The 11351-nt window shown below is 39.5% G+C and overlaps 1 long non-coding RNA gene across 1 annotated transcript in view; it reads left to right on the forward strand.

Annotated features, from left to right (window-relative positions):
• LOC130180290 (uncharacterized) overlaps positions 1-11351 on the forward strand; it is a 32120-nt gene that overhangs the window by 15188 nt on the left and 5581 nt on the right. The gene's annotated exons all lie outside the window — the stretch shown is intronic.

An 11351-nucleotide genomic window follows, 5' to 3' on the forward strand; every position in this document is an offset into this window, starting at 1 on the left:
TCTGATGGCGGATTTATTTATTGTGTTTAATGTCTAACAAAAGTCAGTCTCCGTATCCTGCTCACTGAAGTTACACTTGGAGAAAAAGATTCTTATGATTTACTGAAAAAGATTTATACACAGGAAACAATGTCCCCAAAACTTTTTTTCTTTCATCGGTTCCTCTGAGGTTTTGAAGATGAAGAGCGTCTTTGAAGGAAGTGATTTGCTTTCTTACACTACCCGAGGACAAAGACGGTCTCTCTTTCAACTTGGATTATTGCCAGCTCTGCAAACTCTCCGGGCTCATTTCCATCATTTGGAAGTGGCAGAGAGCGTCTCCAGAGCCTTAAGTAACTGTTAAAACACATTTAAACACCGAAGCGAACCGCTCCTTCCCTTTGACCTCAGCGCGTTTTATTTATTCTCCTTCGCTGACACTAGAATGTCTAATGAAGAGAGCAAACACAGACTTTCTCGACTCGGCCTGAACAATAAGGATGCTCCTTCTGATTGCCTCCACCACCAGACCACCCACCCCAGCACCGGTGTTTACTGGCGTGCACTGCAGAAAATCTCTGTCCGGAGGGAGCCATTTAATTCACATTTAGACTTGAAATCTTTAGAATCAGTCAAGTTAAAGATCTCTGCTTCTTGGGCAGATAATTAAAGTTTATTAAACCAGTCAAATCATGTCAGACCAGGTTTGGAAATTGTTGAAATAAGTGAAAGTAAAACCCAGTTTCTGTCACACTAAACATGATACTGAAATAGTCCAGTGGTGGAAACCCCCACAGGTTTCAGTTTTTGCTGATTTCCCCAAATCTTTTGATAGTAAATAATAGATTTTGATTCTTTGGACATTGAGCTCATAGAATGAGCTCATTGGCATTTTCAGCTGAGTTCTCCTCCGTTCATCTTGCCTGCAGATCTGTGAAACCCCCCGAAGCTGCTCTTCTAAGTGTCCTCTAATGACAGAGCTGCTGTGTTGCTGCAAAGAAGGCAGCATGTCCTCCTTGTGTATTGGAGCCAGACAAGGAATACACGGACCATTGTCCCAGAGCGTCCTCTTTTCATAGTCATGGCCTGAGAGGAGAGCGAGCGCTGCAGGCCTGCTCTCTAATAGCTCTACAGGCCATCCTTCCCAAATGAGCCTCTCGCCCCAAAGCTTGAAACTCCTCATCAGCACTCCTTCATTCAGTATCTGTAGGTTAGTTACACGTTCAGACCAAGGAATGGTGCGAGTGCCATCAGTTGACTTCACATACGCTGAAATATCTCAGCTGTGCAAATATCCCCTTTTTTTTTTTTTACTGCAGCAACTTTCTCCAAGAACCAAACTGCAGTTTGAAAATCACCCAAAAGAGAACAGAGCTATTGAACTATAAACAGTTGCCTTTCCACCTTTTACACTCAACATAAAGATGTATAATATTTTTTAAAAAACGTTGATATTAAAGGACACAGAAACAATAAGTGAAGAGTCACTCGGGCCGAACCAAAAACTTCTGCGACGACTCCCTGGATGTTCCTGTCCAAAACCAGACATTCAGCACAGAAAGAGATTTTTATTTATTTATTTAAAGCCCTGTGTTGGTTTCACACAAGCATCTCATTTCACCTGTGATTCAGTCACTGTCAAAAACTCTCCATGTTTTGTTTTTAAGATTTTGCTTCAATAAAAGTAGGAAAGCTTTACTAGCAAAGTGTATTTAAACCTACAAAACAAAAAGTGCTTCTTATGCAGGTTTAATTTTGTTGCACGTGTTACAGAATAAATATATTATTGGATCATATGGATGAATAAGATTTTTGTAAGGTTTGAAATAAGATTTTAATCTGTAAAGTAACTGGTGACTGTACCTGTCATGTAAATGTAGTGAAGTCAAATGTACCATATTTTTTTCTCTGAAATTAAAACACTTAAACTATCTTCAAAATTGCACTTAGTTACATTAGAACCCTGAGTAATTAACAGTGTCTTTATTTGAAGATTAAAATACAGGTTTGCAGGATTATGTCCACAGACCATCATCATAGCAAAAGAGGAAAATATATTAGATAAATATAAAAGTGTATTAACTCTTCTGTGCTCTTGTCTATAAAGAAAAGGTTGTGAGCTTTAATTCCTCATCGTCGTGATCAAACTACAGATGCTTCAAATATTCCTGTGAGTCAGGGGATATGACGTATGACAGAGAGGCGAGAGGAGAAACTCTTCTGTCCCGTCTCACCTTGCAGCTCCGTTCACACGTGATTGATCGAGACAAAAGCATGGAGAAACACCGTCATCATTATTATTATTGAGGTGAAAGGGGATCGTTTTCTCACCTGCCCGACACATTTAACAGGCACTGTAATCTCTGCCTTTCCTGTTCCACGCACATCCATCGCTAATGAGTTTATGAAGCCATTTACAGAACGATCCAGAGCGGCCTGCCTCCGTCACCTTGCTGCTGGGACTGAGGGGTCATTACTGGGACCTGTTGGGCCTTGGCCCTCACCTTGACTATGAATGGCAGTCCAGTAAAAGGGCAGGTATACGCTCCGTCTGGCTCTAATACACATCCAGGCTCTGCTGTGGGCTGATACATGTGTGCTTGTGTCTGATTTGACCCAAAAGTTACAGCGGAATCATTTGCAAAACAGAATTTAGAACAGATTGATGATGTTTCTGAGCCTTTTCCTTCTCACAGTGTGTTTTTCTTTGATTTCTGGAGATTTGCTGATCTGCCACTTTGTGCAAAAATAATCATCTTAATGTTTGAACTACCAGAGATGCACTAATTCTAAATTAAATATTATCTACGAATGTGCATGTTGAAACGACTACCTTTGTCGTCCCGAGTCTTTCCCCTTACTTTCTATCACCAACAGTTTTTCTTTGTCTGGCTGCAGTGACTTTATTGATAAGAAATAAAAAAATTAAAAACACACACAAATTCAGCAGCGATATTTGTCAAAGTCTACAGTTAGCTGAACATCGTTTCTCTTAAGATGTTGTCGCATCTGTACAATCACTTCGAATATGATAGAAAGATACAGAGTTGGGTCGGATAAAGAAAAATCTCATGGGTAAATTTCATACATGTTAATCATGAAGATAAATACATTTGTAAAATACCTCTGAGGTTACCAGCTTAGATTTAATCTTTTCTGACAATTTATTAGCAGTTTTGAGTATGAAAGTGACAATATTTTATTTATAAATGCACAATTTTAATTCATGCATCGATTTTCTGAATCAAAATGTCAATTTTTGTGTCGGTAATCATTGATGCATAACAACAACATGTAAAACATGAGATAAAATCTAATGAGGTATGAGTGAAATTAAGTGAATTATAGCAGCTGAACTTCATTAGATGTAAAAGGCAGGATTTTGAACAGGATTTTATTTCCTGGACACACAGTATGAACTAAACTAACAATAGTACATCAAAATGTATACATGCATAAATGTAGCTGAAACTTCTCAGTAGTGTTCCCATAAGAATTCCTCTTCATAGGGATTTAGCAATATCATTTTACAGATCACTGTCGTACAAAACACACGTGTCATTTTAAAGGAAAAACGTCACAATCAAATCATCAAATCAAATGAGAATCACTCTTTTCAGCCAAGTCAAAGGCACGTCTCAGGTCCTGTCTAAGCAAGTCCCTACGTGGACATGTTCAAGTTCTCAGACATGTCCTCATAAGTCAGTTGCAAGTCCCTCAGGTCTTCAAATGCTCCTCATTATGATAATAAGGCATTTTAACCTTTTGCTGTTAAAGTCTTAGTGGTGTTTTTACAAAGTCTCAGTCGCCAAGTAATTGCAAATTAAGCCGTGAGAGAGGTTGTGCAAGGTCCTCTCACCTATTTTTATTGTTTATTGTTTTAATGTGTGTGTGTAATTTCCCTGCACAGGACTGACACTTGAACCTGACAGAGGAGAGAGACAGAAAGAGAGATAGAAGTCAGACTCTCAGTTTTCTGTTCCATCAAAGTGCCATGAACAAAAAACAAAAACAAAACCCTGTAGCGCGGTTAGATCAACACAATCAGCTCAAATGGTTAAAAAGTGAAATGAACTGACTAATTCCAGCACTGAAAACTGCATCTTTTGCAAGTCACTATGCAGATTCTGTGTGTTTTGCATTTGCATGTGTGGCAGGAGGGAGGACCTCCGGCCGCCGCAGCTCCAGCTAAGCGTCGTCATTAGCATCGACACCAGCGCCGTGAAGTGCTACTGTACGAGCCGCTCTCCACTTAAGGCACAGAGAGTCCTCCATCCATTCACAGAAATGACCGTCCATGTCATTAACAACTTAATGAGGGATTAACTTTCCTCCTGAACTGTATCTGTTGACTGACATGAACCGTCCTGTCCTGGGAACGGAGCATGTGTGTATTCGGCCTGTCTGACACTACACACAGGCCTGTGGAGAGTCTGACCTGCTGTAAAGGCCCGATTCATACAGAACCAGGTTCAGCTGAACCATGTATGACACCAGATTAGAGCTGAAACTATTAATCGATCCATAGCTATGTATCATTACTAATTTCAGGCAATTTTCAGGCGAGAATAGTGAAACTGCCAAATCCAGCCTCTCAAGTCAGACGATTATCTGCTTTTTCTTTGTCATGTGTCGGTGAAAACAAAAATATTCTTGAGTTTTGGTCGAACAAAGCAAGATATTTGAAGATGTCATAACTGGTTTTGTGAAGTTGTGATGTTTCATAGACCAAAAATGTAATCTGCAGATTGTACTCATCATTTGGCAAAGATGCAAAATGCAGCACACCTCCTGTGGGACACTTTGACCTTAGGTGTGTTTCAGTCTGAGCTGGACTCATTCTTCACACAACCTCAACAGATTATACATTTATTAAAAGCTCTAAATCCCAAGATTGTATCTGTGCAAAGCATTTTAGGATCCACTTATCACTGCAGCAGCTGCTGGGACAGATTTGGTTCAGACTTGTGGCCGATGGCTCCAGTGTTTTACTCACTACAGGCCTTAAATTCCCTTTTTTAATAACAGGAACAGAAGGCAAGGTGAAAAACTGTTTATTTCCACCATGTTTGTGCCTGTGTGACTTTGGTTCATTCTCTCTTATAGTCACTCGGGCTCATTGGTTGTCTGTTAACAGGTTTATAATTACACTGGGTAACTTTTGAATGTAGACATCTGCCTGTTGGCCTGAAATACCGCAACAAAAAACCTGTGGATTTCCTGCATCACAGAGCAGCTGTGCCGATAGTTAGATGTTCAGATTGAGACCACTCTCACCTCTTGTTATCTTAACCACAACCCCATGTTTTTACACTTTTTTTTTGTTGCACAGATTAAACAAACAATATGTGAAGTGTGAGCGAGCTTTAGATGTGCTGGTACCCAGAGCCAGGATAGAGGTTTCCCCCTGTTTCATAAAGCTTTAATCATCTTTTTTTATTGTCACTGTTTCTCTGCTAGTAGATATCTTAATGTTTTGTTTTTGTTTTGTGTTTTTACCAGTGCCGTCCAGGTACTATAAGTATATGTAGGTGTTTTTGATTGATGCATAAAATGTAGAAGTCATGTAGATATAGCTCTGTAAAGCCGCTTCATGAAACCGATCATTGCAGTGTTTTAAAGGAGCCACTTCCCAGGTGCTTTGAGTTCTCTGTGGAGACCCCCCCCCCCCACACACACACACACACCCTCTTTAATGGAGGTGAGAATTGGCGGGTTGGACTTTAACACTTGACCTCTGTTTACACTTCCTGTGGGTGTCAGGGCTTGTCCATAAAGCGCTGCTTGCGGGGCTCTGCTGCATTGAAAGGACAGAGAGAAGGCGGCCGAGCTCCCCGGCGCTGCGAGCTGAATGCACTGCTGCTCCTGGGCTGTGATTATTAGGACAGGCCATTTCCTCTCTTCACATTCTCTGTTTGCTTATATTACTGCCACACTTCCTCGACCCCCCACGCTCACCTCCTCGGGCCTTTTATAGGAAAATGATGACAAACCTGCATATCCAACCTGACTGCTGCTCTCAGCCTCGGTCTGGTTTGTTATGGGGATTAATGGATGTTGTGAGTCAGAAATTGACTGGAAATACAGTTTCTTTGACTGTAACTCTCCTGGGTTGTTTGTCATGTTTTTACCAGATTAATCATTTGATAATATTCACTGAAAACCTTTCTCACATACGCAGGTAAAATACTACTTAAAATACTACTACTACTACTTCAGGATATAAGGAAACCTCCGTAGTACTTGTACATTTGCAGTTTGTTGTCTCTGTCTTCTCCCTTCAACATAATTCAGTTTTTATTGGAGTTTTCTGACTATTGCAGAGTCACAGAACAAAACAGATTCAAATAGACGACTGCAAATTTCATTATATCAGACATGACATCCACTCTAAATTAAAACATTTGTTTTAAATCTCCCTCTTAATACTGTTACAGCACATGGACATCAGTTGCAATGACTTGAATATGGTAGTAGTAGTACTAAGTAACAAATGCGATTCATTCCCACAACATAAAGAATTGTGATGTTGAAATATAATCATAAACTTGCTGCCGTCCTGGTGTCACTGTAATTTCACTAAACACACCTGCTGAGCGCTCAGCTGCAGGTGGCGGGAAAATATTCAAGCATCAACAGTGAACAAAATAGAAAAGAAAAAACAAAACAATGTTCTCATCTTGTAGGTGAGATTAAATGGAGAGGGACATAAACACTGTATAATAAGCTACTTCTGGAGAATGCAAATTGTGGCTGTAACAGCATTCCTCTGGGTTATAGTGTTGCATTCAAAGACTTGTTTGTTTGTTTGTTTGTTTGTTTGTTTGTTTGTTGTTTGTTTGTTTGTTTGTTTGTTTGTTTGTGTCCCACTCAGTAATAAGTCTCATTTGCAGTTGAAGCACGGTGTTATGCTGGATTCATTCTGGTCACACGGAATGGAAACGAGACGCCTCGAGGCTTTATTCATGTTGACACGTGTTACTGGAAAGTGTCTGAGGTTGTCTAACGCCTGTTAGTCTGTCGGCAGCAATTTATCCTCCTGCTTGGAAATGGTACAAAAACCTGTCTGCGATATGCTTTGGCAAAACTTTAATAAATATATGATTTATATAAAGTAAGTCTTTGAGTAAGATTTTTAGAAAAGCATAGTGTGTGTTTGTCTTGAAAATAGATGACTACTACTAGATGATTGGTTGGCAATATTGCAGTATATGTCTTTGTTATTGTTGTTTCTGTCTGACTGTCCGACCCCTGTCGGTGACACTCACTCCCAAAGCCCATTCATTCCTACTGAAATACAAATTTCACTTGTACAAAAGGTTCATTATTCTTTTATTTTAATTCCCTAAAGCAGCTGGCCACTATTGTTTTTAGCAAACATTACTCAAACTGGAGGAAACTGTGCATTTGTTGGGGACTATTTGGTACCGTACCAATCCATGTACACGTTTAGATGCATATATAGTGTATCCGTTTTATGTGTAATTTTGTTTTGTGTTCTGTATTTGGTTAATTTTCTACTACATGCATGGACCCCAGGAATAGCTGCCTGCTCTTAGCGTCCACTCCTCTCAGCTGTGATGAGGTTTACGGTCGTCCCACCTTGGTTGTAGTCTATTGTGAGTGTCCATGTTACTATGAGCTGAGCAGAAGACAATCAGAGTCTCCAGCAGCAGCAGATCAAAGCAGCCGTCTCCTTGGAGAAAAGCCAAACAAAGACGGATATTCTGACTTTGTGGCTGTGATGCACTCTGAGTGGAGGCTGAGAGTTTGGGGGACAATAATTAGCGCAGACCAGCCCACCTAAAGGCACATTACACCTCACTTCCCTGTCTTTTAACTTATGCAAAGAGTGAGGAACACAGTAGCTAATTTAGTCTTTTTACAAGAGCAGACTGAGCACTTCAAACAGGACCACACACAGGCCGACAGGTAGACTCCACGTCTGCTGGACATCTGGTGACATCTGGTGGACGAAAGAGGCAGAGACGGTTCAAAGAGAGGAAAAACCTGAACATGCACTTCCTATTCTTACCTCTTAAGCCAGAGATGCTCCAGTGCTTTTCAGTTGATTAAGATAATAATAATTGAATAATTAAAGATTATTTTAAGAGCACTGACAGACTCAGAAAATCTGCAGATGTTTCTGGGAGAAATGCACCTGAACACCCTTTTTAACTGCAGACAAACACAGGTGTCACTGATGACGTTATCGATCGTTGAAACGGTCATAATTAATGTTATTCATTCAATATAAACCAATGAGAACCACAACAGCTTCAACTGTAAAATAACTCATCTCACTAATTCATAACTCATTTTACTGGAAAACCGTCTGGACACCAGTTTGTTGCCTGAGAACCTTGTGTCTGTCTCGTAGTCCTCTGTCTTCAACTCTATTGACTCTCATTTAAAAAGTTACTGTGGAGAATATTTATGTGATTATAGAATATAATAATGCTTTCATTCCAGTCCCATGAAGGTCCCATTGGAAGACCAACTTCCATCATTTATTATCTCGTCTGCCTGAAATAAAATGTTGATAAATAGAAAAGAAAAGACAATCTGAAGTTATATATTCATAGTCCTTAAAAACATCTTGGCTCCTGTTTTAACCCTATATACTGTAACTTTATCACAGTGTCGTTCCTGATCTCTCCACACGATGGCGCCAGAGAAGATCCTTTTCAAATCCTACATGTAACTTAAAAAGCAGGAGCCAGTTTCACAAAGATAGATTTTTATGGAAAAGATGATCTGATCATACTAATAGTCAGATTTCAGATGGATGTTTAAATTCATATGATGCTGTTCAGTTCTTCACTATGTAAAGTTTGATTAATTTGCCACAGGTTCTAAATTATGACTTTGTTTAACTTAAAAACCACGGCTGACGGAGCAGCTGCGTCACACCTCTCTCTCCAGCAGACAGTGTTCACCCTCTGGAAGAATTCAGGAGCTATAAAGACATTTTAGTGAAGAACATAACAACACAGTGGCATGAAACCTCAGTGCAGTGCAGAGCTGAGATGTTGTGGTTTTATTAAGCTCAGTCCCTCTGCTTACTCGTCAGTCGGGTTCAGGACAGTTCACACACTAAAACAACAGGTTGCTGTGGCCTCAATAAACTGTTTCCCTTCTCATTCCACAACAGTGTTCGCAAACCACAAATCATGAGTCACGTTTCCCTCTTTCCAAGTCTCGCCGCCGTGGAACATGGTATGTGGGTCATCATGTCGTCACGCTGGCCTACATACCACAGGTACTCTATATACACATTAGCACATTAATGAGAAACTGCTGTGACTCCTTCACACCTTAAACGAACATGTTTTGTTTTATGTCAAATATGTCGTAATGTGCAAAGACAAATATGCTGATATAAAAAACTTCTGATTAATGAGTTTAATCAGAAGCCTTGCTGCATAAATTTGCATATTAATGAGGTGAAACAGATTTTTTTAAGCTTCTGTTTGAATTCTTGAAGATAAAGTATTAATACTTTGAGGATGTGTGTTCTTTGCTGTTCTGCTGGACACAAACTAATCAAGTTACCTCTTGGTGTTACTGTCACTTACAGCTATACTATAGTATTACAAACATTTATTACATGTTTATTTACTTCTCATACATGCTGAATGTGTGGACCTAAAGCAAAGTCTTACCATTGTTTTTATTATTAAAATGAGGCTGTAATTGTAATAATGATAATTTAAGTATGGGTCAGTTCCTCATTTCAAACTTATTATCATCACTGAATATCTGTATAATTCTCTGAGACTCCTCTGGACTGGATTTCTTATGTATTTAAGAAAAAGAAAAGTGGCAGAGCTGCCACCATTTTTGTAGTCCAGAATTAGTTGTAGTCCCATTTTTGGTTGTTCCCAGCTTGCAGTGAAACAAATGACCAACAGGTGGCATCATACTATAAGTGAATAATCAGGCACGGCTCTATTACAGCAGCTGCTGCTTTGTGAATGTCCTTCACCTCTATTTTTAACTTTTTCACACAATTTTCAAGTTTAGAAATTTGTGAATTAATTTGGAGAAAATAATATATATATAAATAATTACTGTATAACAGTATTGATGAGTGTACACAACCTTTCCATTACATGTATAAACATTACTGGAAAGAAAGACCCCTCAGTGAAGAAAACATGTTAATTTAATTTAATTGCGGTTCCTTCAGAACATAGAATTATCTGAGGACGGATTTGAGTTTAACTTAACTGATTTAGCAGGAATCACATGCCAGAACAAATAAAACCACACAAAACATCAATGTTTAATGTCTGCATACTCAGTTTCTAGTTTCCTCTTTGGCACCAACACACAGTCTCTGAGTTGAAAAGACACCAAACGTTTGACTTATCAGAGGACGTTGTGGCATTTTAATTCACCGCTGTGGTCCCTCAGAGGATGTTGAGTTGGAACAGGATTTGATGCAGCTTGTACTGTGATCTTGCTGTGAAATATATGGTAATGAGGTCATATTTATATGGTAACTTACTCAGTAAATGTGTGCAGTCATAATACTCAGAGGAAGTGTTCTCTGACCTCAATGCTTCACTGCGGGACACTTACAAATTGGCAGCAGCTCTTGAAGAATAAAATTCTACCTGAACAGGAAGTTTAACGCGTGCAGAGAAGAATGACATTAAGAACCAGTTAATCCACTATTAATACAGGATCAATCAGTTGGGACATTATAGTCAGGTACGGCTAATTGTCGAGTTTATGAACATTTAATAATGTTACCTTTGATACTTGTCGAACTTATTAACTTTTAATCTCTGACCTCATCCATGATTAATAAGTCTCTGTCTGATCCTTTAGAAATGAGGCCCCAGCGCTGCCTCTGACAGATGGGCAAGCCCAACTGCTGCCAACTGCTTTCCATACAATATTCAAGACGTACGCAACATGCATACACACACACACACACACACACACACACACACACACACACACAGAGACAGACACGCACACACACGTGCCCATCACTCACATTAGCAGTGAAACAAAAGGGCTTTCTCACTGCCACAAGGGCTTATTTATAGACAGGATGTCACTCTTTTCTATGAGTTCATTAACAAGATGGAGACACAAAAATCATTTACATAAGAAAAGCAGGCAGGTATAACAGAGCGAGAGCTACTCAGAGTCAGGACAGCTCAGGAGAGGAGAGTTTTATAACACTCACCGTTTGTTCATGTGTCAGACATGACTACAGTTATGATCTGTGTTATAAATCATTCATTAACCATACAGCCGTTACAGATGCTTCATAAGAAGAGTCTGACAAATACATTAAACATACAAATGTCTCTCTAGCTGCCTCTAATTGTATTATGGTGTATTAAAGTCAG

Source organism: Seriola aureovittata, chromosome 13, assembly GCF_021018895.1.
Source record: "Seriola aureovittata isolate HTS-2021-v1 ecotype China chromosome 13, ASM2101889v1, whole genome shotgun sequence".
NCBI classification, from domain to species: Eukaryota; Metazoa; Chordata; class Actinopteri; order Carangiformes; family Carangidae; genus Seriola; species Seriola aureovittata.